Raw genomic sequence first — 26765 nt, 5'->3', positions numbered from 1 at the left:
ATTTGGATCTTCTTTAATTTCTCTTAGCAATTTGTTCACTGAATGTCTTTAGTTAAATTTATTCCTTAATATTTTGGTCTTTTAACGATACTACAAATGGAATTATTTTCTTAATTTCATTTTCAGATGGTTTGTTGACAGTACAGAAGAATAAGATTGAGTTTTGTATATTGATCCTCTTTGTCCCACGACTTTGCCAACGCAATTATCAGGTTATTAGTTCTAGACTTTTGTCATTTTGCTTACAATTTTCTACATGCTGGATAATGTCATTTGCAAATAAGGAGGGTTTACATCTTCCTTGTCAAACGGCATGGATTTTTACTCCTGTTCTTGCTTTGTAACACCGATTGGGGCCTCCAGAATAATGTTGATCAGTGGAGGTGCTTTGTTCCCCTAGTCTTAGGGGAAAAGCGTTGGGTCCTTCCCCATTAAGGATGACGTCCGCTGTGGGGTCCACCTTTATCTTGTTGAGGAAGGGGCTCCCTCCTGATGCTGGCTTCCGAGTTTCCACAATGGGTGTTGGGATTTTGTCAAACGCTGTTCTGCATCTATCTGGTGCTGATGAGGCTTTTGTCCTTCTGTCTTAGTGTGTATGTCACAGGGTTGATGCTCAGGAGCCAAACCAACCTTGCATTCCTGGGAGAAATCCCACCATGGGGTCTATCTGTGTGTTGCTGGCTTTGGTTTGCTATTTTGTTAAGAATCTTTGCATCTTTGTTCCTGAGACAGGTCCTGTGTTTGTTCCTGTGATATCTTTGTCTTTGGCATCAGGGAAAACACTGATGTCACAGAATAGGTGGCAATGTTTCCCTTTCTTTTTCTCAAAGTTTCTGAAGGATTGATATATTTTTTTTGACATACTTGACAGAATTTACTACTCAAGCCATCTGGGCCTGGGCTTTTCTTTGTGGGAAGATTTTAAATTCATGGATCTTCTAAAAAAAATTTTTTTATTCAGAAGTTCTCTTATTGAATCGATTTTGGTGATTATTTTTTCTTTCTAGGAATTTGTCCACTCTGCCTAAATTGTCCCCTCTGCTGTCATAAAGTAGTTCGTAATAGTCCTTTATGTTCCCATGTGCCCTGAAAGGTGGATGGAGCTCTCTAGGTGGACTGTGGTGTGTCAGCTGTCAGAGCCAGTGACAGTGCCATCCATTCTTCTTCAGGCTGCTGGGTTCTGGTTCTTCCTGTTGTTGAGAGCACAGTTTTGAAATCTCTAGCTATTAGGTCTCAGCAATCTATTTCTCCTTTCCGTTCTGTCCGTATTTGCCCTGTATATTTTGGGACTTTATCTTTATGAGCATATTCAATTAGGATTATTGAGGTATTGACATATTTATCACCATGAAATTATCTCTCTTTGTCTTTGCTCATATTTCTTGTCTTAAAGTATATTTATACTTCTTCTGGCTGGGTTACGGCTGCTGTCTGTTTGTTTGTTGTTTTGGGGGTGCTGGGGATAGTTCCCAGGGCCCCTGTGGTGTTGGGCAGGTGCTGTGCCCCTGAGCCACACCCAACCCTGGCAACAGTTGGCATCCAGATCTTTTTCTATCCGTTTACTTCCAACATATTTGCACACTGGAATTAAAACACGGCTCTTTAGATGATATATATATTTGGATCTCGTTCTTTCAATGCAGCCTGACAAATCTCTGCCTTTTAATGGAGCCGTTCAGCCCATTCATTTTAGTGTTTTTTATTTCCTAGGGCTGCCATTTTTCTTGTTTTTGTTTTTGTTTTTGTTTTTATGTCTCATGTCATTTTCTCCTTTGCTGCTTTTTTTTTCAAAATTAGGCAAATATTTTGACTATGCCACTTTAATTCTGTGGTGCTGTTGAACTTTCCATTTCAGTTATTATATTTTTCAACTCTGAATTTTCTGTTTTAAAGGGAATCTGTCTCCTCGCTGAAGTTCTGTCGTTTTTTACTCATTGTCATTCTCTCCTTTTAATCAGTTTTCTTCGTTTCTTTGAACATATTTATGCTGGCTGCTTTGAAGCCTCTGTCTGCTCGGTTGGTGTCGGGGGTGGGGGTGATGGAAGTTTCTATTTGATTTCTCCTTCTCAGCCAGGGCCACCCCTTTTCTGTTTCGTTCCATGTCTCATAATTTTGTGTTGAAAATGGACAGTTTGGCGATGGATCGTAGTGGCTTTGGATTCTGATTTTTTTTTTTTTTACCCCTGAGAGTTGCCAGTATTGCTAGGTTTTCTTGTTTCCTTAAGTGTTTGGTCGTTTACCTGGACTAGAGCTGTGAAATCCATTTTCCATCAGTGACCACGGATGTCTCTGTTCTTCTTCCTTTAGAATCCCTGCTTTTAATTATTTACTTGTTCTGATTAGTTACCCATGGCCGTTAGAATGCATTTTGACGCCTCAAATATAAATGGAGCATAACTTCTCATTCTTCTGGTCACACATGATGTAGAATCACACCGGTTTTGTAATCATAAATGCACACTGGGTCATAATGTCTGATTCATTCTGCTATCCTTCCTGCCCCCATACCCCTGCCCTGTCCATCATGACCCTCTGCCTAGTCCTTCCCTAGCCCCACCCCTTATTGCAAATTAGCATCCATGTATCAGAGACAACCTTTGGCCTTTGGTTTTGGGGGATTGACTTATTTTGCTTAGCATGAAAGTCTCCATCCATTTACCTGCAAATCTGGCTTCCTGGGGACCACCTCTCTGTGTAGCTTTGAGGTCAATGACTGGCTGAGGGTTGGGTCAAACACGGGGAGCTGGGAGCCGGCCAGATTCCTGCTGTCTGGGGACCCATCTGCAGGCGGATCTAGGAGTCTATGCAAAGATCAGCCAGGTGTGAAGGCTTGCTTCCTGCCAGACCTGGGGGGGGGGCCTCTCTGAGGGGCAGGAAGGGCTGCACTGCTTGGTCTCTGTTCTGCTGGTGTGTACCCGCCGCCTGTCACTGGGCTCTGTGACTGTCACATTCCATGTCTCTCTGTGTCAAGTTCTGACTACGGTCTGTTGCTGCCCTGCCTGGATCCCAGTTTCATCCCTGAAGACTCTTGCTGGCCTACCCCCTGCGCTCCTCACTGAGACAGGCGGCTGATCATGACTTCGGTGTCTCTGCTCCAAGCCAAATCAACCCCTGGCAGAGAAGCTTCCAGCGTTCGTTCGCGGCCTGCCCTGCTCACGTGACCGCAGGAACTGATCTGGGGTGGAGCCGCGGAGGCAGGAGGCAGGAGCCGTTCCTAGTACAGATGCCCTCGTCTTGGCCAAAGTTCTGTCATTTTTCATAAGTAAATCTCTTTGGTCAATTTCCAGGATGATGAAATGATTATTTTTGAGGACTCTGCTTAGTTCATGGCTGTGTTTTTGTAAGAGGATTTGGCAAATCTTTTACTACGCTTTGTTGGAAGTCCCCCACTCCATGATATGCTCTTTTAAAAACGTTTTTACTTTTGGTACCAGGGAATGAGTGAACCCAGGGGTGCTTAACCATTGAACTACATCCCTGGCCACCCCTCACCCTGCTTTTTTTTGAGACAGGGTCTCACTAAGTTGCTTAAGCTGACCTCAAATTTGGGATCCTCCTATCACAGCCTCCTGAATCACTGGGATTACAGGTGTGGGCCGCCACACCCAGCAAAACAAAGTTTTAAAAAAAGTAACATAAGTAGCTCCATGAAATATCACAAGGTGAAATCCATACAAGAACCACGAAGGTCAAGAAATAAAATATGGCCTTCATCTTGTGTCTTGTGGGGCTTTCTGAAGGCTGTGTGACCTCTCCATTATCCTGATTTGCAATCCCACTTTTGGACTTGATATAGGTGGAACCACAGTAGTACATGTTCTTCCAAGGCTGGATGCTTTGTTCAGAACAGTGTATCTGAGAGCCAAATTGTTGTAGATGTAGCCTGTTCATTTTCAGTGCTGTGTAATATTCCTATCTATTCTACTACTGGTGGCTATTTAGGTTTTCAGTGATTATGGATAGTGCTTCCATGAATGTCCCTGTACTTACCTTTTGGTGGACATGTGTGCTTACTTCTACTGGACAAATACTTGGGTAAGTAATAAAGTTATAAGTTATGAACACTTTCAATTTTAGTAGATTCCGCAGAACAGTTTTTCAGAATGGTTGTACCCTCCCATGAGCACTAGGTAGATGTTCTGCTTGTTCTGTTTCTTTGCCAACTCTTGATAGTTTCCGTCCTTTCCACTTTAACCCTTCTAGTGAGGACATTTTTTTTTTGTAATTTTATTGGCCATTTGAAATATCCTCCTTGCAAAGTTTGTGTTCAAAACTCTCACCCCTTCTTCTGTTCGATGCTTGTCTTTATCTGATACATTGGTAGGAATTCCCTCTCAGTTCTTCTTTTCTTGATTCTATGCATTGGTTGATCTTTTTACTCTGCCGTTGTGTCTTCTAATGAGAAGATGCTTTTCGCTTTAAGGTAGTCCAAATTATCCTTTAGGATGGATGCTCTTTGTTAGCTCATAAAGAAACATTGACCCCAACCATTCTTGAAGATGCTCCTCCATGTGATTCTCCGGAAGCCGTGTTGTTTTACCCTTGACGTTGGAAACATCATCCCACCTGGAATTCATTTTTATCTGTGGTATGAGGAAGGAATCAAGTTTCAGGTCTTCCCATCTCTATTGATCCAGTTGGTCTTTTGCTTTTTAAATTTTTTTTTTAAAAAAAACCTTTATTTTACTTATCTATTTTTATGTGGTGCTGAGGGTTGAACCTGGTGCCTCACACATGCCAGGAAGTGCTCTAGCACTGAGCCACCGCCCCAGATGATCTTTTTCTTTTTAATGAAAAGTGTCATCTATTTTCGATAACATTTCGTTTAAATTTTTTGAGATAATCGTACAGTTCTAACGCAATAATTCAGAGATTCCATGTACCCATTATCTGGTTTCCTCCAGAGGTAACATCTTCCAAATTATAGCACCATGTCACCACCAGGACGCTGATGTCAATCAATCCAGACACTGCAAGTCCCATCACACAGAGATTTCTCTCATTGCTTTATTTAGGTATTCAGTGCTGGGCCTTGAGCGTGCTAGGTGGGCACTCTGCACTGGGCCACACCCACCTCTCTGACTCCCAGCCTCCTCTCTCACCCCTGGCCACCTCTAATCCGTTCTCTATTTCTGTAATTTTGTCATTTCAAATATGATCTATAAATAGAATCATCCACCGTGTAACTTTTGGGGATTAGATTTGCTTTCACTCACCCAAATTTCCTGGAGATTATTCCAAGTCGTTAGGTTTATCAGTCGTTTTTCTTCCTCCTCCTCCTCCTCCTTTTTTAATAATTGAGTGGTGACGTCCTTTTTTAACCTGGGCCTCTCTATATGCTCCACTGTATGTAGAATAAACACGTGTGTGGGCACACTCATGTGTGTCCCTGTGAGTGTGCCAGGGGGATGCAGGGAACAACAGATTCCCAGCTCAGTCCCCAGAGCCACAGCTTGCTAATGAATGGTGCATGTATTTCTGGGTGTTTGGGACATTTGATCTGGGGGCTTCTACACTGAAGCAGCTCAGGTGCCCCATGGAGCTGACGGACCCTGTTCCCCTGGGATCTGCAGAGGCTCAGCTGGGCAGCCTCATCCTGCCCCAGGTGGGTGGAACCCAGGTGCGTCAGACACCCCTGAGAAGCTGTGGAGTTGGTGGCAAGGACAAAGTGTTCCTTGTCCCTTGATTTACTTTGTTGAATTCCCTCCCCACATTGTCCATTCACAGCCCCCCGAGCCAGCCAGCTTCCCCGGAGCCTCTGCAGTCATGTGCTCGTTGCAGACAGAGAAGGTCTTGGCCAGGTCTACCCAGTCCTAGGGCAGCGCCAGTGTGTGTGTATATGGGGGGGACAGGGACAGGGGTCTGATCCCTTCGCTTCTGAGGACTTCGTGAGGCCCAGGAAGGATCAGAGCCAATGCAGTGACAGAACGAGTGCCCCTTGAGCCATCTGAGCACCTGGCATCCTGGAAATGCACTAAGACAGGGGTCGGGGACCTGGGCTCCCGCCCTGGAACACTACATTCTTGGAACATGAGCTTCATGAATGAATAAATGGGTGGGTAGGTGGATGGATGGATGGGTGGACGGTGGATGGATGGATGGGTGGGTAGGTGGATGGATGGATGGGTGGGTAGGTGGATGGATGGATGGGTGGACGGTGGATGGATGGATGGGTAGGTGAATGTATGGACGATTGGGTGGGTAGATGGGTGGGTAGATGGACGAATGGGTGAGTGAACGGATGAATGGATGGGTGACCCACCGAATGGAGGGGTAAGTGGATGTGTGGGTGGATGTGCGGGTGCATGGATGGGTGGATACATGAATGCATGGGTGCATGGATGGGATGGATGGATGGATGGATGGATGGGTGAATTCACATATGGATGGGCGTATATATGGATGGGTGGGTGGATAGGTAGATGAATGGCTGGGTGGATGGATGGGTGGATGAGTGGATGGATGGGTACATTGATGACATGGAGGGGTGGACTAGTGGGTGGGTAGGTGGGTGGGTACCTGGATGAATGGGTGCACGAATGGGTGGATAGATAGATGCAAGGTGCCTGGTTGGGTGGATGGATGGACAGACACACACATGGGTGGATAGATGATAAGGGAATAGATAAACATATTTCTGGGTGACGCAGGATGTAGAATGAATGATGAATATAGATGTCCCTACAGGGATATGGAAAATGACAATGTCAGTATGCACAGGGGTTTGGAAAAAAGCGAGTTTGGAAGCCCCCAGATCAAGAGACTCACCTATGTCACCAAACTGCATATGGAGATTACAAAGCCCAGAGAAGTGGCTTGACCAAATTCAGAGGGTCAGGCAGTAATGGCTGGCCAGATGGTTTTTTTCTCCCACCACACCCTTCCCGGGAGAAGTGGGGTCTGAAGCAAGTCAGGTGCCCCAGTGGAGCTGACCGATCCCAGCAGACAGGTCAGTTAGAGACCCCGGGGCTGTATGTGATTACTACTGAAGTTCTGCAGCCTCGGAGGGCAACTCCTGACCACAGTTATTGAGCGCCTCCTGTGTGCCTAGCCCTGTACTAGACCCCGAGGGATTCAAGTTGGACAAGGCCCTGTGGTTTGTGACATGAGGGGACTTTCACACCCCCTCAGTTTGCTCATCTGTGGAATGGGGTGGGGGTCCAATCTGTGCCTCTGAAGACTGGCTGGGCTGGGCCTCCAGCCTCCTGGGCCTACCTCCTCCTGCCCCCCGGTTCTTGACCGCCCCAGCCCTACATCCTGCATGTTGGCCATGGGGGTAGCTGTCCCCTTGGCCTGTGATGGGTGTAAGAAATGAGGGCCTGGCGGATACCGCGTGGCGGACGGCTCCCTGAGGGGCTGTCTTGGCTCTCTGCACCCAGGACGTCACCAAGCTGTATCTAAAGGTTGGGCCAGGGAGCCCAGGAAATGTTTAACTTTGAAAAATGGACCTTCACAGCTCATTAGGCCTCAGCAGCGTGGCCCGGTGCCTCCGGCGGCCTGGGGGAGAGGGAGATGCCAGGGCATGAAATCGCTGAGGTATTTAAAGGCCGATTTTGCATTCCTGACCAGCAGCGTCTGCCTGCCCAGCCCAACCATACCAGGCTCTGGGTCGGGTTGGCGCACTGTGTCCACGAGCCCAGAGCCCAGGGCGGGCAGGGGGGCTGGTGGGCCAGAAGGGCTGGGCATCGGGGCTCCTGTTGTCTCCTGAGCCCTGTGACCTGATCCCACGTTGGACCCTCCTGGAATCTGCCACTGGCTCTGTGACCTCAGACAAGGCCCTTCTTGACTCTGGGCCTCAGTTTCCACAATTGCATGGTGGTCTGTGTGCCAAGCGGCACTTCAAGTCTCAGAAGCGGAGACTGGTTATAAAGGGCCCCAAGGGACAGCAGAGAGGCGCTCATGGGCATAGCAGCCTCACTCAGGGAGGCAACCACAGGGCACCGGCCTGGACCCAACTGCAGGCCCCTAGTGGCCCAGTTTGCACCGTGGTGGCTGCAGGGACCGGCCCCGCTGCTGTATGGGCTCCCTCGGCTCTGGGTGTCTGCCCATCCTCTGGGGGTGCTTCTGTCCCCCCCGAGCCTGGCAGGTGGGGTGAGGGCAGGGAGTAGGGCTAGGAGCCAAGAGTTGCACCGAGGGGCACATCTGCATGGAGCCAGGAAAAGACAGCCAGGAAAAATCGGAGCTGATCATTAGAGGTGGCCGCTGCCACAGCTCTCCAAACACGGAAAATTGCATTACGTTAGCTTCTGGTCTTCGTCCTGGATGGGCCGCAGCAAAGCCGTGAGCAGGCGGCTGGGGGCTGGTGGCCTGCCCGGCTGCAGCTGCCTCTGGCCGAGCGGGGGCTGGAGGGCAGGGCTGTTCCAGGAGGTTTTCTGATTCTTGGGGCTCTGTCTTCAGTCCTCGCCAGCTCCAGAACTTTCTGAGGGCTCTGTGACCTTGGGCAAGTTACCTCCATTCTCTGAGCTTCTGTTTCCTTAATTGGAAACCAGAGGAGCTTCCTTAATTCTGACTGACCTCACAGAGTCGTGGAATTAAGGCAGAAGCCTGAGTGGCTTCCTTCCAAAGTCCTGTAGGGAACAGTGGTGCTCCCTGCCCTGGAGGAGGGGGGTCTCTGTGCGTGGCAGTCCTGCTCTGCTGCCCGGGCTGTTACTCTTTCAGCCTCCGTTTGTTTTGTCATCTGTGTAGTGGGCACAGGCCAGTCTCTCCATTAACATGACCGAGGATTCAGCCCCCACCCAGGCAGGCCCATCTCGACCCTCCTTGGGGTTGGGGGTCTCAGAAAATGAGTGCCGTGCTGTCAGTCCCCCAGTGGGCAGGTGCTGGGCTCTGAGTACAGGCGTTGTTTCCTTCCTCCACATCTTCTTGGGTTCCAGTAGCTCCTGGGGGGTGGGGAGCCCAAGCCCTGGAGACGTTTACAGCTGTATGGTTTCATTCAGGAGAACTGGGGCGCATGGAGAGCCCAGGAGAGCCAGGAAGAAGTGGGGCGGGTTTGGAAGGAAACGCAGGGCAGAGTCCTGTCGGGGCTCCCAATGTGCGTGCTCAAGCGGACAGGTGTATGCAAATCCCGCAGGGAGGGCTTGGATGGCCTCCCGCGCCCGGGTTGGGGGGGGGTGTGCACCACGTAGAGCATGAACTTGGGTAGGCGGGGGGACCCCCACACGGCTGCAGGTCCTCACACGGACGCAGACTCCTGCACAGGGGAGGCACACTTACAGAGGTGCCTGTGTGCACAGTCGTGTCACACCCCGGTGGTGCCCCGACTCACGAAACAGCCCGGGACTGCAATCCACACACGTGTGCATCCTCCGTGCGTCCAGACAGCTGTGTGCACCCACACTGGCCCCTCCTGCTCGTCCCCATGGCAACCCAGCAGTGTCCTGGTGAGGCGCAGAGCAGGTGTCTGGGAGCCCTCGTTTGGTACCAGGAGCCACGTGATGGCTCCCCAGAGTGGCCGGGCCAATCGGAGACCCTGGGCAGAGGCTCCGGGCTGGGGAAGCCTTCCGGAAGCCCCTGTCTGGCTGTGATTTGTGCAAGGATGAGCAGGACACCCCTGTCTGGCTGGGCCGCCTGCCAGTGCTCAGCACTGACGAGCCCTGGTGGGACCGACTAGCAGGTGGCCCTTCGTTTGTCGTCTTGATCCCACTTTCTGGGAAGGGAAATCGAGGCTTGAAGCTGCTGCTTCCGTGAGCCCCCAGCCCAGGCAGACACCGGCCCTTCCCTTCCCTCTCCCACCTCCATGGAGGACGGAGGGACCTGCCCCCAACTCCACCTCCAGCTCCCAGGCTCGGGGAGGAGAAATGCTGTCACCTGAGGACCAGTGGGTCCTCTCTGCCAGGTGGCTCCCTGCTTCCCCTTGCCATTTGGCTAATTGTCAAAGATCTTTGCTGCAAGACCCGGGGCCCGGCCCCTCCCGTCTGCCTGTGAAGTCATTCGCTCAGTTGGCAGGGTTCCCATGGCAACGGCAGTGACGTCACAAAGGGCTGGAGCAGGACGGCTGAAGGGAGGCTGGGGTGAGGCCAGGAGGGAATTCCTGGTTTCTCTCAGGCCTTCTAGAAAGATGAAACTCTGGCCACTGGTCACCCAGTAGGCATGGGCTGTGACACTGGAAAATAGGTCCCCAACCTTCCCTTTACCGCTCTGTGAGTTAGGAAAACCCTCTCTGAAGCCGTCAGCTCACCTGGGACCCAGAGCCTCTCCTGTCCAGGTGCCAAGTCCCTTGCAGGAGCAAGGACATGAGGCATGAGCCTCAGATGCGGGGATGTCACCATCATGTGCCTGGCTGGCCTGACTGCTCCCGGCAAGGACTGCCTGGCTTTGAGGGTGGCTGACAGCTCCTCACCAGATCATTAGCTGTCCCCCGACAGCTGTCTTGGGGGCACACGGGTCCACACTGGAGCTTCTCTTTGGACTGGCTGAAGAATCGTCTCAGGACAAGGAAGCCGTAGGACAGGGGACCCATCACACCCTGATATCCAGAGCAGCAGCAGGGCCACCAGGTGCCCCAGCCCAGCGGGGACAAACTCCACTCCCTGCAAAAGTGGATGCGCAGCCCAGTGCTGGAGAAGGCACTTTGACACCCTCTCAGGTGCTCATCCTGCTGCTCCAGACACATGTCTTGGGACAAGACGGTGGTCTCCACAGGCCTGGGGAGGGTCTGCGGCAGCGCTCTAGAACTGCCTGGCGCTGCAAGGGTCCTGCCGGGGGAATCCTGTGCTCCTGCCCTCCCCCACCTCCTCAAGCCGGCCTCTGCCCCCCCCTGCTGCACCCTGGGGCTGAGATGCCCCTGGGAGAGGGAGTCCTCTGAACCCAGGGCAGGTGTGGACCCAGGCCTGGGCTGCATCCTGCCCAGGGGCAGGGAGGGGGCGCCTCCTCCCGACTTGTAGAGCCAGGTGCATTCTGGCTGAACGGTCCCACGTTCATTCACTGGCCAGCTGTTCACTTGGCAAATGCTGTTGGGCCTCCCCCGTGACGGAAGGAGAAGGCCTCGCTGGGAAATGACCAAGGGCCACGCACTAGCCGGGACAGCGGCTCCTCTGGGTGGAGCAGGCTGGAGGGGCTTTGCAGAAGAAGCAACCTGGAGGTGACCTCCCCGGGCCGAGCTGCTCCTTCCTCACCTGGAGACCTCGGAGAAGTCATGTCCTCCCAGACCTGGGCTTCTCAGCAGGGTCAGAGATGGTGGAGATGCAGGGCAGAGAGAGCCCCATCTCTCCCTTGGCAGGAGAGATGCCAAGTCAGGCTCCAGAAAGGAGCGGGGAGGGCCTCAAGCCCGTGCTGCCCGCTGCTGAGACCTCTCCTGCCCCTGGCCAGCAGAAGACTGACTCAGGTCAGTCCTGTGATGGTTCTGCCCCGGTGCCCCTCCAGGGGTGCTGAGGCTCTCAGAGGGGTGTGTGCAGGAGGGAGCCCCTCTCTTCTCTCAGCTTCCACTGCCCCCTGCCCCTCCAGGAGGGACAGACACCTGCAGGCTGACCCCGCTGGCTCGGTCCTGGAGCAGCCAGCGCAGGCCTGGGTGGCCCGTGTTTGGAGTTTGGCCCTGGTTCCCATCCATCCACGGGGTTCAGTGTGAGAGAACCGCACCCCAGAAGCACCTTTGCCCAAACCATTCCACATGTCCAGTATGATTTCAGGCCCAAGGGTGATCCCGCCTCTGGCCCCTGCCCTCTTTCTGGAAATCCACCTCCCTTACCCCTGCCTGTCTAGAACATGGTCAGCCTTTGCTGCATTCAGCAGGACAGGGTTGCAGAGTGGAACACAAGGCTCCTCCCAAGGCCACCGTCCTGTTGGGAGCAGGGTGACAGTTTCGAATCTCCGGCAGGTGACTTTCTGCTCCTCAGTTTCCTCCTCTGTGTGTTGGGTCTGTGACGACCTCTGCAGATTCTTGGGGTTGGAGTGTGGAGAGATGAGGAATAAGGTCGGGCGTGTAGTGAGTGCTCCACAAACACGCCCATTGTCACCGTCACCCTGGCCAGGATCAGGGTGAAAACAGAGGCTGGCTCAGGAATTGCTGGAAGAGGGGAGAGGAACAGGTGTCCCCGCTGTTGGGGCAAGAGCTGGCCCATCAGGTGCAGCAGGGAGGAGCCAGAGCCAGTGGGATGCAGAAGGAAGAGGCATCGGTGACTGTCCTTCCTGTACCCAGGGAGTGTCCTAGTGTGCTCCGGGCAGTCCGAGTCTTGGGGATGTCTTGCATCTGTATAGATGTCTCTTTTATTTCGTGCCAGCATTTGAGCATCTCACCAGATTTGGAGCCAATTAGAGTCCAAGGAAACCTCAGCCTTCATTTCAGGCAAACAAGCAAATTTCAAGCCTCATTTTCATATTTCTAATAAGCACTTATCAAATTTACAGCTCTTACCTACAATTCGTCAGGTTAATGCCTTCGGAATATTCCCGCCACCCCTCTGCAACAATTTTCTTCTCCTGCCTTGCGCGGCTCACTGGGGGAGCTCTCTGTGACTTGCCTAAGCAAATTAGCACATCAGCTTCCTGGTGGGGCAAGGAGTGATTGTTTGGGCTGCCGTCATGAGGACGGGTGGAGTGAGGGGTCCCCAGGCATCGCTAGCTCCAGTGTGATTCTTCCACAGCATCCAAAGCACTGTGCCATCTCGGGCCACCAAATGCTAATTACTACCAAGACTATATTGCCTGGCATTGAAAGATGCATATATATTATATATATATTATATGCAATATAATATATATTATATGCAATATATATATGCATACTTTCTTTTTTAATTTCAAGAGCCATATATATAGTGTATATATATATATATGTACAAATATATATTATATGTATAATACATGATTGTTTTTTTCACTTAAGAAAATACTAAAAGGAAATATAAACTGTGGCTGCCCATCCAGAGGAGCTTCAGAACCATCTCCTCCCCTTTTTCTTCTTTAAGGGTCAGTTTGTTCCAGGGTTTGTACCACCCTTGAAGAAAAACTTTTAAAGAATTAAAATTGTGAATTTTTTCTGCATACAAAAAAAAAAAGTTCACAGGTCCTAAGTGTACAGCTTGGCAAATTTTTTTTTTTCACAAGGTGTAACTAGAACCTAAATCTAGAAAAAGAACAAATCCAATTCCCAAAGCTACTTCAAGTCCCTGCTCCTGGCTTCTAAGGGCATCAAAAAGTTCCCTTGGCTTGGCACCTTGTGGAAATGGATCCTAGTGCGTGCTCATGGTCTGGCTCCTTCTGCACGGTTCACGGTGAAGTTCATTCTCCCTGCAAGTTGCAAGAGTGCTGCTTTAGCTTCATGGAAGGGACATCCCCCAGCTGACTCCACCTCCTCCACCAGGGGCATTCAGGTGGCTTATGTATTCAGGGCATTCAGGTGGGCTACTGCGAACAGTGTCGCTAAAACATCCTTGTGCCTGTGATTTGAGGATATGTGCTCTTCTCTCTCTGTGCTGGGAATGGACTTATAGGGTCTGCTCATTCACTGATCTTAAAAGATTCCAAGTTGCTGGGTGCAGTGGCCCATGCCTATAATCCGAGCCACTGGGGAGGCTGAGGCAGAAGGATCGAGAGTTCAAAGCCAGCCTCAGCAAAAGTGAGGCACTAAGTGAGAACCCTTCTCTAGATAAAATACAAAATAAGGCTGGGGATGTGACTCAGTGGCCAAGTGCCCCTGGGTTCAATCTCTGGTACCAAAAAAAACAACAACAAAAGACCAAAAAAAAAAAAAAAAAGCCCAAAAAATAGTTTCCAAGTTGCAATATATGCCTTAATGTCCTTAAAGTGATTGTGCAATAGTTAATAAGAAGGGGGTGCATGGTGGATTTCATCATTCTGCTGTGGAACACTTTGGTGGTTTTCAGTTTTTTTTCTCTCTTCTATACCAAATGGCAATGGCACTCTTTGGCCACACACTCATTCTTTCCACCCTCTGGGATTATTTTCCTATGATGCATTCTCAGGAGGAGGACATTGTGGACTGTCAGGTGTGTGGCAGTGATGCATACAGTAGTGTGTGCTGTATATGCAGAAGGGAAGGAGTCCTTAGGGACCTTGTGTGGATGAGCTGTGGGACCCCCGTGGAGGGGAGACCCGCCCGGGAGCCTGGGGCATTCTCCTCCCTGGTCAGAGCAACGAGCATCTCCAAACGGTATATCCGGTATATCCAGCTGCCCGTTTCTGGACTCCACCTCAATGTAATCATCACGTGCATATTCTTTTCTAACCTCGTTCTTTCTGTCAACATTATCTGACCCCAATGAGTGGCACCTGCTTGTTTCCTTGCAGAACATTCCATTGTAGGCAAGATCATGGGCTGGTGCAGTCAGGGCCATGAGGGGCCCTCTCTGTTGCACACCGTGGAGTCTCTCTGAGGCTCATTCCCCATGGTCTCAGGTGCGTGCAGCCTCATGCCAAACTGTGTCCCAAAGCAACCCTGAAACCCTTGCCCTTGGAGCAGCACATGTGTCCCTGTGGCTCCACACTTTCTTACCCCAACCCCACCCCAGGACCATGGTAGACCTCAGGTTTGCAGCAGCCGGCACATTCCTGCATCTTATCTTTTTAATTTGAATTTCCCTGATGCATAATGCAGTTGAGCATCTTGGATGGGGTCTCATGGCCACTTGGATGTTGGTGGGCCCCTTCCAGACTTCTCCTTGTTTAATTATTGTGGTGTCTTGCAAGGGTGGGAAGAAATCCTTCCATGCCCCCACATCATCAATGTATTTTCCCATATTATCTTTGAAAATGTACAGCTGTGGGGGGGGGGGCTGAGGTTGTGGCTCAGTGGTAGACTACTCGCCTTGCATGTGTGAGGTACTGGGTTTGAGACTCAGCACCACATAAAGATAAATAAATAAAGGTATTGTGCATCTACAATTACACACACACACACAAAAAGGTATTTGAGAAGAAAATGTACAGTTCTTTTCCCATTTAGGTCTATACTCAACCTGGATTGATTTAACACATGGTGTGAGGAAGGGGTTCGATTGCCTTTTCCGCATAAAGACATCTAATGTATTGAAAACTCTCCCCTTTTCCTATTGATACATTGTATCTCCTCTGTTACACCAAGGCCTGGGTCACAGGTTTTCTGTGTGGTTCAAGGGTTCACTCACCTAATCCTTTACTAATTACCATAGCTTTATATCCAATTATAATTCCACGGTAAAGTAAGAGCACCACTCAACTATGCTCTTTTTATTTAGGCTCTTTACCCTTCCCTATCAATTTTAGAATTGATTTGTCAAATTTCACAAAGAGAGAGAACAACACACAAACACACACACATATTTTCATTAGGATTGAATAGAATCTATAGATCAATTTGGAGAGTCTTGACTGTTTAAAATCAATGTGTATTTTTTACTTATTGCAGATGTATAGAGACACAGCAGGCCTTTGTATGTGGATTTTCCATCTAGAACCCCAAAGAAGCTCTTATTAATCATTATAATTTTCACCTTCTTTTTGAATTTTATGTACACAACCAGATCTGTGAATGCCCAGAGTTTTATTCTTTCTTTTCTGAGTCTTAGAATTTCGTTTTCTTGCCTTACTGCAGTGGCTCAGATCACTAGTGTAGTTTCAAACAGAAGTGCTCCTAGCAAGTGTGTCCTTGCTTTGTTCCTGATCTCAAAGGAAGAGCTTTAGTTTCAGCATTATGTGTGTTGACTGCTGTAAGTGAGGCGCATCGATTTCTCTTTTGACAAATGACTTTGCAGAAGAATTGGGCCAAATCACCACACCTCACCAGCACTGTGCTGCCCTGGATGTTACCTTCGGTTTTGCTTTGTCTTTTTGCTGTCGCTGTTGTTTAGGTCATTGTTTATTTGATGAGCACGATTGGTATCTCACGGTATTTTGTAAAAATCTGCAATTCTCCCTGATGAGGTGAGAGGCTGAGTTTATCTGTTCATCAGGTGACGGTTGCTGGCGCTTCCCTAATCAGTTTGAATGTGTCCTCTACACAGTGAAGACAGTTATCCTTCCCCGCCCACAGTCACCACAAATGTTTCCCATTTTTGTCATTTTTTTCAGTGTTCCTTCTTGTTTTTATTTGGTCAAATCGGCTTCTCTTTTCTTTTACCACTTATTCTATTCCTTCTGAGCTTGGAAAGCCTGTCTCTCTCCTGAGGCCTGATAAGTATTGGATTCTGTTTTCATCCGGCTTTTTTTTTTTTTAATGGCTTAATATTTCATATTTAACCGTTTTACTCCGTCTGGAATTGGTGGGGCCGTGGGATGGGAAGTGAGGAGTTAATTGCCACTTGCAGTTTACCAGGGGAAGGGGCCTCATTTGCACTTCCGGAGTCTCTAGGGTCTGTCTTCCCAGGTCTGTGCTGAGCAGGGAGAGATTAAAGGAAGGAGGGAGGTGGCATCCTGGGCTGCCAGCTCCGGGGTTGTGGAGCCTCATTACCACTGGGACAGTCCTGATGGCTGCTTTGCCTGAGCTTATCCAAAGCAGAGCACTGTTACCCCAGCTTGGTCACCTCCCTGGAACCCCAGGTACCTCTTAGTGTTTGAGACTTAGTTTCTTATCTGTGCAGTGGGGTGGGGGTGGGGGTCTAATGCTGTCCCTAGAGCAGACAAGCTGAGGACATGTCCTGCAGAAAACAAGAGCCAGGCGGGCTCAGGACAAACCCCAGCTCTTCTGTGAGACCTTGGGCGAGTGACATCACTTCTCTGAGGTTCCGTTTCTGCATCGGAAAAGCGGGATAACAGTACTGTTGTTCCCACCTCAAGGGGCTTGGGGATGGTTCAGCAAGACAACCCACCAAGTCGCATGGCACTGGGGGCCCTGCACTGTTGCTGTCTGGGAGGATCCTCCTTCAGAGATGGGGCCTGCATCCTAGTGCGGCTGTTTCTGGGTTTTGGACCCTGGACCAGCTGTGATGGGGGTGGGGAACTGGCACATGGGCCCAGCTCCCTCCCCAGCTCTGAGGGGGCTGAATCTGTCCCTCCTTTCCCCAGACTGGGTGGTGAGAGGTCTCTTTGTCCCTGACCCAGGCAAAAGGATCGGCGCGGCTTGGAGATGACTGTAATACACACACACATATGTGCTTACACACGAGCACACACATGCACCCTCACACGCCTGCATGGACACACATGCACATCTGCAACCAGACCCTCTGTATACACCTGGTCACACCTAGACACAGCGACTCGGGCACAAACCATAGACAGTGTCGTCCACTTACGCTGTGCTCACATTGGCTGCTGGATTCTGCTCCCCCACCCTCACCCCTCCCAGGGCCTGGCCAACAGGCTTTCCCTGGACAGCCCCTTCTGAGCCTCCTGGGGACACAGCCCAATGTCCTGTCCACCAACAGGGCCTAGCTCCTCGTCTTGGACAGGCTAATTCCTGAGGGTCTGCCCATGGCCTTCCCTGGGACATTTACACTGTATTCAAAGTCTGCCCAACAGGTTGTGGCACAGAGACCATCTGTGGCCAAGAGGGCAGGGAGATGAGTGGCCAGTGGGTCTCAACCAGGTCCCTGGTGCTGTGGAGTCCCTGTGCCCAGAGAAGGAAGGTGGATGGGGCCTGGAGACCTGCCTGAGGCCCCCCAAGAACAGCCACAGCCAGCCCTGGTGTGGGTCACCCTGGATGCCCAGGAAGCCCCTCGCACCACAGCACGGGTTGGCTTGGGATTCTGGAGGTAACGGGTGGGTGTGGGGGAGATGAGCTCACCAGCCCACCTCTCCCACCTGACTCCTCCTCCTCAACTCAATATCCCCCTGAAGACGTCTGTGAGTTGGGGACCCCTCCACCATGCATCCCTGGGAGGCATGGACATGCCAGGCCTGGACATCCTCAGCGGCTTAGTGTCCAGCACACAGTGGAAAGCAGGCAGGAACTTGGGTCAGAGCACCTGCTATTCGCTGAAGACCTACTGTGTGGCAGAGCCAGGACTGGTGGGCTCCATCCCAAGTGAAGCCTCAGCCCTGTCCAACAGGACTCAAGGTCGGCTTCTGGCCTGGTGGAGCTCCTGGAGTGGCGGAGCGGGTGACCAGTAGCTGGACTGTGAGTGGTGAGGAGCCAGCTGGATAAATGCAAATATGGGACAGAGGCTCCCAGGCAGGGAGCCCGCCAGCGCAGAGGCCCAAGGCGGGACTTGCTGGGCGACAGGGAGGGACGTGTTGGGGGAGACGTCAGTGTCTAAGGGCTGAGCTTGGAGGAGCCAGAGCCCGGCCCCAGGTGGGCAGGTCCTAGGGGTCAGCACAGGGCCAGGCGGGCAGGGTGGGAGGTGGTGGCGACATCCTGGGGCGGGGTGGCACAGCTGCGGGAGGCCGGACTGCTGGCATCAGCAGGCCCCCCTCCTCCCACCTCGCTAAACAATCATTGCACAAAATATGCAAATGGTATAATTACTGTTATTTGTTTTGCTGATATAAGTGTTTGAAATGCAAATGTCAAGTTTGGGCGCTGTCGGTTTTTCCCACCCCTCTTACCCGGACATTTGCAAGTCGATGAGTTGTTCCCCGTCCTGGCAGAAGGAGGAGACTGGGGTGCCCCCACTTCTGAGGCCCCTGGGAGCCTCCAGGCAGCAATGGAGTGCTGCTTCTGCATCGTGTGTGGCTGCCCGTGTGTGTGCTGCCCGGGCCTCTCCCTGCTGCGCACAGTGGGTGCCCGACACTGGAGCCCTGGCTTCCTTTTCCCGCCTACCAGCTGTGCAGTCTGGCCCCCGAGAGCCTCAGTTTACCCCTCTGTGTAATGGGAACCCCTGGTTCCTGTCCCGGCCCCACCTGACCCATGGCCATTGAGTTGATGGGATTGGGCCTTCGTTCTCATCGGCAAATTTCCCCATCTGTTCTAGGCATTTAGAGTCCGCCCATGGTCTTGGGGGGCCTGATGAGTCCCCAGATATCATAGAGAAACCTGTGTGTGTGTTGTCGGGTGTGGTGGCGCACACCTGTGATCGCAGGTGCTCAGGAGGCTGAGGCAGGAGGATCTCAAGTTAAAGGTCAGCCTGGCAACTTAGTTAGTTAGACTCTGTGTTGAAAATATAAAGGGGGCTGGGGATGTACCACTGTGGCAGAGGGCCTCAGGTTCAACCTCCAGTAACACACACACAACCGTGTTATTTCCAGGGCGTCCTCAATGGTCACCTCTGCAGCCCAGGTGGCCTCTGAGGTCAGGGGAAACCAAAGCGGGGTGGGGAGCTTTCCGGAGCTTGTTAGGGGCACCCCAGCAGGTGGTGTGGCTCAAAGGCCAGTCCTATCCCAGTGCCTACAGGTGCCACCTCACGCCCTGTGGCCCTGTGGTCCCAGCAGCTCCACCTCCTGGGCTGCCTGGATCCGTGCCAGATGCAGACGGGGCGCTGCCTCCGCCCCAGAACAGCCCCCAGGGCCGCGGTGGCTGGTTTCCCAACTTTAACTTCAACTGAGCTCCCCCCCTCCGCCCCCCACCAGCACGTCCACAGCACGTCCACGCAGCTGTTACTGACGCAGGCCCTTCGGACGCGTGGGTTTCTGGTGGTAATATGAGTGCCAACTTAAAGCCACCTTGAGTCACCTGCCTTCCTGTGGAGACAGAGCACAGTCCCAGAGACCCCCACCTGCCCGGCTCCCTAGCGCGTCCCTGCATGGGCCTGAGCCTCGCCCTGGCCGAGTGGCCTCCTGCTCAGCCCCCTGGGGGTCCTGGCAAGATGCTGCACTCAAGCTCAGGGTTGAGAGACACGTTGGATGCTCAGGCCAGGTGTGCCGAGCAGCAGCTGTGAGTGTGTGCACGTGTGTGCAGGCGTGCTCCTGTGTGTGCCCACACATGCATGTGTCTGCGTGTCCACATGCATGTGTGCACTGGTGTGTGCTCACCGTGTGTGCTCCGGGACAAGAGCCTGACCTGGGCTCAGCACCCCTCACTGGGTGTAAGCCACGCAGAACTGGCACAGCCGGGGAGGGACCAGCGGCCCCGGACCTGCCCGGTGGCCTGGCCTGGCTTAGTGGCTCCCGGGCGCAGGCCCTTGTTGCTTCCCTGGAAAGTCAGAGAGCTGGACACGGTGTCTGGGGTAGGGCCTCCCACATTTTCTCTGAACTCAACGTCATTGTAAAGTGGGGCTCTGCACGAGGCCTCCACCATCCTGCCCTCCCCTGGGCGTCCCTGGCTGCTGGACCCGGCGGAGGACCAGTCAGTGCCCTGTGTCCAACGTCCATTCGCAGGGGATCCTGGGGAGGAAGCCCTTGGGCCTGGGTCCCCAGGCTCCATCTCAGCCTGGAACCTCCTGCTGTTTTTATTTCAATTACCTTTTCCAAGACAGGTTTAGCCTCATTAGCATATTCAAATACAGTCCATTATTATTTGAATTAGCTGTTAAGTAATTAGCTCTAATTGATGAACATTCCCCCCACTTCCCCACATATTTTTTGGTTATTTACATCCGCTTCTAACCAACAATTTTAGGTAATTACATGCCAGTCACTCTTCTATTTGCACACACGCACACTTCCTCCGGCGACAGGTTCTCCTCCTCGCCTGCCTTCAGCCCGGCTCCTGCCTGGCCCTGGTGGGGTGGGCGTGGGCAGGCCTGGGCTGGTGGCTCCCGCCCCGCGGAGGGTTGCTGTGGGCAGCACAGGGCCCCGCCCACCCTGCACCACCTGCAAAGGCCTTGTCCTGCAGATGCCACCTCCTCTGGTCACTTGTCCTCCTCTACTTGCGGCACCTTCCACCCGGCCCTTCAGCATCTTCATTCACCAAGAGCTCAGAGTGGTGGCATCACACCTGGGACCCGGCCTTGTCCACGATGTGGCTCTGTCACCACATCCAAGCTGTGTGACCCTGGGGAAAAGGATTCCTCTGCGCAGTCTCAGTGTCTCCATTTGCAAAACAGGGGTGGAGTGCCACCTCCCAGGGACCAGAGAGTGGAATGAGAGGCTGCCTGGGGTGGACATGTCACCTTGGGCAGACCAGGCGTCTCAGCACTTGTCCATGCTGGGCCCTGGCCTGAGGCTGCCATTTCTCTCCTCATTTTCTCCTGCATTCAGGATGGTCTGGTTGGCATTGGTGTCCTGCCTCCAAGCAGCAGGTGCCCTGGGGTGGGGAGGGACCTTCTGGGACCCCAGGGCTGGTGAGCTCCCCAGGGTCATTGCTTAGCCAGACTGGCCTCCATCTCATGGAGGTCAAGTGAATCAGGGGACACAGGGAGCCTTGAATGTCCCCACTAGGCTGGTTCCCAGAGCCTCCAGGACTGCAGCCCAGAAGGTGACCAACCCCTGGGCCACAGCAGAGTGGCCAAGGATGGAACTGGTGTGGTGACCACCTGCTCCTGGGTGCCTTGCAGCCCAGCTGCTGCCTCAGATCAGCTGTCTGTGCCTCTGCCCCGAGGGCCCTGGTGCAGCAAGAAGTCCCCTGCTCTCTCCTGTCATCGAGGCATAACCACAGCAGTAAAGTGCACAGGGGACCAGCGTCTGGTGGCTCTGACAGGCAGGACCTTCCACAGGCTGAAGCCACCGTGGGTGTGCGCTTCAGACCTCTCCTCTGTCTCTCCACAGTGGGCACTGCCTTGGCGACCGTTTGTCCAGCCATTGTCCTTCTGTGTCCTGAAGCCAGGAGAAGATGCCCGTGACCCCTGCAGGCACGAGTCCACTCGTCTGTACTCCTCAGCTGTGCTGGGTGGCTGACGGGCCCTGACCCACAGGTAAGGGACAGTCTTGCTCATCACGTGCTCGACAAGGGGTCAGGGCCGCCTCCTTAGGGGCTGTGAGGTAGGCCCTGGGCTGGCGCAGTCCCGGAAGGGGACGAAGCCAAGCCAAATGTCCTTCAGGAAGAAGTATTGCTCAGGGACTGAATCCTGGTCAGAGGTGGCTGTCCCTGCAGGTGGGCGAGGGCAGAGGGGCTGCCTCAGGAGTGGGCAAGAGCAGCTGGGGGTGTCGGGGAGCTGGAAGGGGTCCAAGTAGGTGGTGGCCTTGCTGGGGGCCTGTCACAATGCCCCCTGACGAGCCAGGACAGCCCTGAGATTGATGTGCATGTGGAGTCACGTGGTATGGCCTGGGTGACAAGGTTTACGTGGCTTCATCCTGAACCCAAGGCAGGTTCTTGGATGCAACAGTGCCTCCCGGAGGGACAGGGGCTGGGTCTGCAGGCTCCGTCCAGTGCTAGGCCAGGCCCTGCTGGGGAGTGCCTGCTGAGAGTCTTGCCTGCAGGTGGCAGGTGGTGGGGTGGGCTCATTTACCGCAATCCCATGGGCTGCCTCTCAGGCAACTGGACTTTGACTTCCTCCTGGTGGTCTTGCTTGCCCAGTTCTGGACTGAGATTGAGCTCAGATGCAGGTGCTTTGGCTCAGTGTGTGGTCCTGCAGAGCTGTGTCGTCATACCTCACGTGACCAGGAGGAGGTGCTGTTGGGAAATAATGTAGTGCTTTTTTTTTTGGGCACTGGGGATTGAACCCAGGGTCTCTCTACCGCTGAACCACATTCCACTCAGCCTTTTTTATTTTTTTATCTTGCGGCTCAGTTGCTCAGACTGGTCTTGAACTTGAGATCCTCTCGCCTCAGCCTCCCGAGTTGCTGGGATTACTGGTGTGCGCCACTGTACCCATTTCCATTTGGAAATTTTGGATTTTAAGCTCTGGGTTTTCTCAGTGGGTGGCTGCCTCTGCGTTCAGGACTGAGCGTTGCCGGGTTTTGCATTTGTTTAAAGTGACCCAGGGTTTACTCAAGGCCGGTTTTAAAGGCCAGTGAGAGAAAGGGGTTCGGGACTTTGCGGGGCTCTCTCTCTGATCACATGGGGAACACAGGCATCTCGACTCTTCCTAGATGTGCCTATTCTACTGGTGTCAAATGGCCACCAGACTTCTCAGAAGACAGGGTGGACCTGGCTCTGGGGAGGGTCCCAGCGGACTTCGAGCCCCCTGCTCCAATGGCTAGTGAAGTTATTCAGGGGCCTCGCGGGGCCTGGCCATCTCCAGTGGGAGAGGCCGCCAGGGTCGGCCACGCCACTCTCATGTTACAGGTGGAGAAACTGAGGCCCACAGGGGGTCCCAGTGGTTTGGTCTGGGCATGGGTCTCCGGCTCCGGCTCCCAGTCTTTCTCTTGCACAAGGGTACGGGAGTGAGCAAGCGTCTGCCCTGGTGCCGGCCACCGGGGTGTCACCGGGCAGGAGACGTGCCCCTGCCTCCGCAGCCTTTCCTTCCCGCCCCACATCAGCAGGGACCTCTGAGCTGAGTGCTCCACCAGGGAGTACGGGGCGATGAGCCAGATCGGGGAGTACCTTCCCATTCCAGGAGCAAAGTACCCCAAGACCAAACCTGCGCCTGGACCCCCTGGGAGGTGTCTCTCGGGCTGGGGATGGGGAGTCCTTTTGGGGGAGGTGACCATCCTCAGCTGGAGAGGAATCCGCACTGGAGAACAGCTGAGCCCAGGCCAAGGGGCCAGGGAGAGTGAAGGGGGGTGTCGCCCAGGGACTGGCAGGGGCACCGTGAATCCACCAGGTCCCTTAGGTCACCCTTCAGACTCCCGTGGAGCACCTGCCATTAGCCAGACCCAGGTGGGGACTTGCCTCTGCATCCAGGCTCCCTGGGAGGCAGACAGCAGGCGCCCAGTGTCCCCAGGACAGAGGGAGGGGCAGCAGCTCTGGCCACTCTGGTCCTCGGAGACCCCCAGGCATCCAGATAAGCCCCAGGCCGTGGTGGGATGTGGCTCTAGCAGGAGATGGGACTGGGGGAGAGTGGAGGTCAGGGAGGTGGGCAGCTGGGGGCGGCTGACCTCAGGCTGGGTGGCCTCCAGCGAGGTGGCGCAGGCAGGCGGGATCCTGCTGGCTGCACCCGCCCGCCTGGCCCCTCCCCCAGGGTCACTTCCCCTCTCCCAGGCCCGGCTGTCTCCATCCACTCTGCTGACCTGGGACAAGTCACTTTCCACTTCCAACTTGTCAGTCTGTCCAAGGGCTGGTGTGTCCCTCCTTCGAGGTGGGCATTGGTGGAATCAGGAGCTGCCCTGGACAAGGGGGTGACGGGGACATCCGTGGGTGCCCAGGGCTCCTGCTTTCCTCCCTCCTGGCCGCGCTGTGCTGCGCCGCGCCTCCCGAGCCTGGCAGGTGGCCGACGCTTGTTGAATGGAGGGACGTTCCCCAGCCCAGCTACCTGGCAAGGCAGGTGGCGAAGCAGATGGCACCGCGGCCCCCGCGGCGGGGTCTGATGGCCGTGTGGCTCTGCCAGGGCTTCCTCAGGAACCCGGGGGTGGGACGCACTGTTTCCAGGGTCCCCACTAGATGCACCGCTTCGTCATCGGGAGGAAAGTTTCTGGGCTCCTGTCCCCTCCCTCCTCCTCCCCGTGCCACCAAGGCTGCTGTCATTGAAGCAATGACTAAGAATCCGGAGGGGACGCTTCTGCGTTCCACTGACCTCAGGGGACCTTGGATGGACCCTGTGTTCAGCACCAGGGACAGAGGGACAAGCCAAGGTGTGAGACAGCAAGACAGACAGACAGACAGACAGGAGGAGGCAGGTGTGGATGGAGGTGGAGCAGGGCTCTGTGGGGCCTCTGGGTCTCCTTTGAGAAACAGGGATGATGCCACTCCCTGCGGGTGTCCTGCGACTTGCCCAAGGCCACCAGCACAGGCTCCCGTGTCGCCCCTCCCCCGCCCCGCAGCAGGGCCCTGGGTGACAGGCCGGGGTTGGCCTGTTGAGCTGCTGACCAGAGATCAGCCGGCGGCTGCAGAGCAAATAGCCCAGGCTAATTAGCAAAAGGTCACCGCTCTGGAGCCCGCGTTGGAAGTCCTGCCTCTCACAGGCGGTTGGGAAGGAGCCTGGGACTCTGACTTAGCAGCTTGGTGGCCAGGACAGCTCCACCCCCCACCCACAGCTCATTGCCCAATCGCCCAGCCCATGACCACGACTCTGACCCTGGGCCTACTAGGAACCTCCAGGCCCAGGAGAAGCCATTCCCCTCTCCAGGCTGGACAAGCCCCTGGACGGCAGAGATGCAGCCCCCAGAATGCCACGGGGCTGTTTTGACCTCCCCACCCCCGCCCAGGGCTGAAGGTCCGTCGTGCCGTCTCCCACCCCACGTCCCCGCTGGGGCGTCCCCTCACAGACCCCTCCTCCCTTCCGGCTGGTTCTGACAGTCTCTCTCTAAATCAATCTATTTTTTTTTAAACTTAAATACATTTATTTTAAAAGGAAGCTTTATAGCACTACACAAATTGCCAACAAGGCTCCCTTGCCATAAATAGAATGCATAATCATAAAAATAAATTCAGTGGAAAGAAAACAATGTTATTAAATTCTAGTCGGATGCTATAGCCCGGGGGGGAGGCTGGGAGCCCGAGGTCTGCTATTGCTTTATTAAAAACAAAGAGAGAGAGAGGAAGAACAGCAAGTGTACAGAGGTGTTCAAGACTCACCAACCCCGATATGAGGCTTTCTTTTTGATGTAATCAGGAACATCGAAAAGAATTAAATTGAGAGTAACTTTCTAATAAAAACAATCCAGCGTTATTTTATACCTTGTCAGTGAGGGATTGGATTTGGCATATAAGACAGAAACCCAACCACTGTGTGGTTGCACCCCAGGGGGCGTGTTTTATTTTTCTCATGTAAAGAGGGTGACAGGGGAGTTGGCACACAGCCTTGGGATGTTGTCAATGATTTAGGTTCTTTGTACCTTCCTGTTGTATCATTGGTAGCATTTGTCCTCATGGTCTCAAGGTGGCTGCTGCACTCCAGCCATTGTATCTGTGTCCAAGATGAGAAAGAGCTACAGGAGACAAAGGAGAAGGGTGTTTGCCAGCTAAGTCTGTTCCTTATTATCCAGAAGACAACAGGGGGCACCGAGCCCCTTCTCCTGCCCACGAGGTCTGCTCTCCAAATACTTCACCCATTTGCCACGCAGCTGCTTGGTGTCTACTAAATGCATGGCGCACGCGCAAGGTCCATGATGGCATTTGTGAGCTGAGTCATGGCGTCCTCCAAGTTCTCCCTGCCCCTAGCTACATCCTCCCCTCTTCTTCCCTCCACCCCACACTTCTCCTGCCCACGAGTCCCCACCCCGGGGCAGCCCCTGCCTCAGTCTCCTCATGTCCCCTCCCTGCAGACCCAGAGTCCCTGCAAGAGCGTCCAGGTCCAGCAGCGCTGCCCTCTGGCCCCTCCCTCCCCCTGCTACCCCAGGGCTGCGTTGGTCTTTGTATTTCCTCAGAGGATTCACGCTGTGGTTCCTGTGATGTCATTAGTGGGGACAGTGCCCCTTGCAGCTGTGGCCCTGCCTGGGCCTCTCTGCCAGAGACCCTTTTCCCCTGGCCAGGGACCCTACAGGGCTGTCACTACCAGGGACCTTTCCTTCCACCTGGGCTGGCTCCTCCCCTCCACGCCTGCCCCCCCTCTGGCTCTGGCCCTGTCCTTGGCACCCCGTGCAGGAGACCTGTCCCAGCCCAGGTCCAACTCGAGGCCCGTTGCTAAGCGGCTGTTCTATCTGAGGCAAGTTGCTTACCCTCTCTGTGCTCTTCTTTGGCGAGCTGGGGCTGGGGCAGCTCTGGCTGGGTCTCCTTGATGAAGGGAGCGGGTGGCATCTGGAGGCACCAGAGCCCCTGCTGTGCCTCTTCTTCAGCCCTGCCCCCCACCCCTGCACCCGGGCCCCTGTGTGGCATCCTGTCTTGGCCTCCATCTGTCCCCAGGTCCCCCTGCGGCTGGGGTGGTCCAGTGACACAGCACCACCCGGGGGGGCCGGCATCTGCGGGGGTGAGGCCCGGATGATGCCTGGGGTCCTTAGGGGCCAGGGGCTGGGCCAGCCTCAGGGCAAGTGCCCGGTGGCCTCTCCTGCACTGGCCGGCTGTGTCTGCGGTGCCCCAGGCCGGCTGGGCCTCGTGTCTGAAG

The 26765-nt window shown here is 53.7% G+C and overlaps 1 protein-coding gene across 1 annotated transcript in view; it reads left to right on the top strand.

Annotated features, from left to right (window-relative positions):
• Elfn1 (extracellular leucine rich repeat and fibronectin type III domain containing 1) overlaps positions 1 to 26765 on the top strand; it is a 59930-nt gene that overhangs the window by 10906 nt on the left and 22259 nt on the right. The window contains exon 2 of the mRNA XM_048785184.1: positions 21454 to 21599. The gene's annotated coding sequence lies outside the window, so the exon portion shown is untranslated. The remainder of the gene's footprint in view (positions 1 to 21453; positions 21600 to 26765) is intronic.

This window comes from Marmota marmota, unplaced genomic scaffold (assembly GCF_001458135.2).
Source record: "Marmota marmota marmota unplaced genomic scaffold, marMar, whole genome shotgun sequence".
NCBI lineage: Eukaryota > Metazoa > Chordata > Mammalia > Rodentia > Sciuridae > Marmota > Marmota marmota.
Note: the sequence above shows the minus strand (reverse complement) of the source record. Positions and strands in the feature narration are given on the sequence as shown.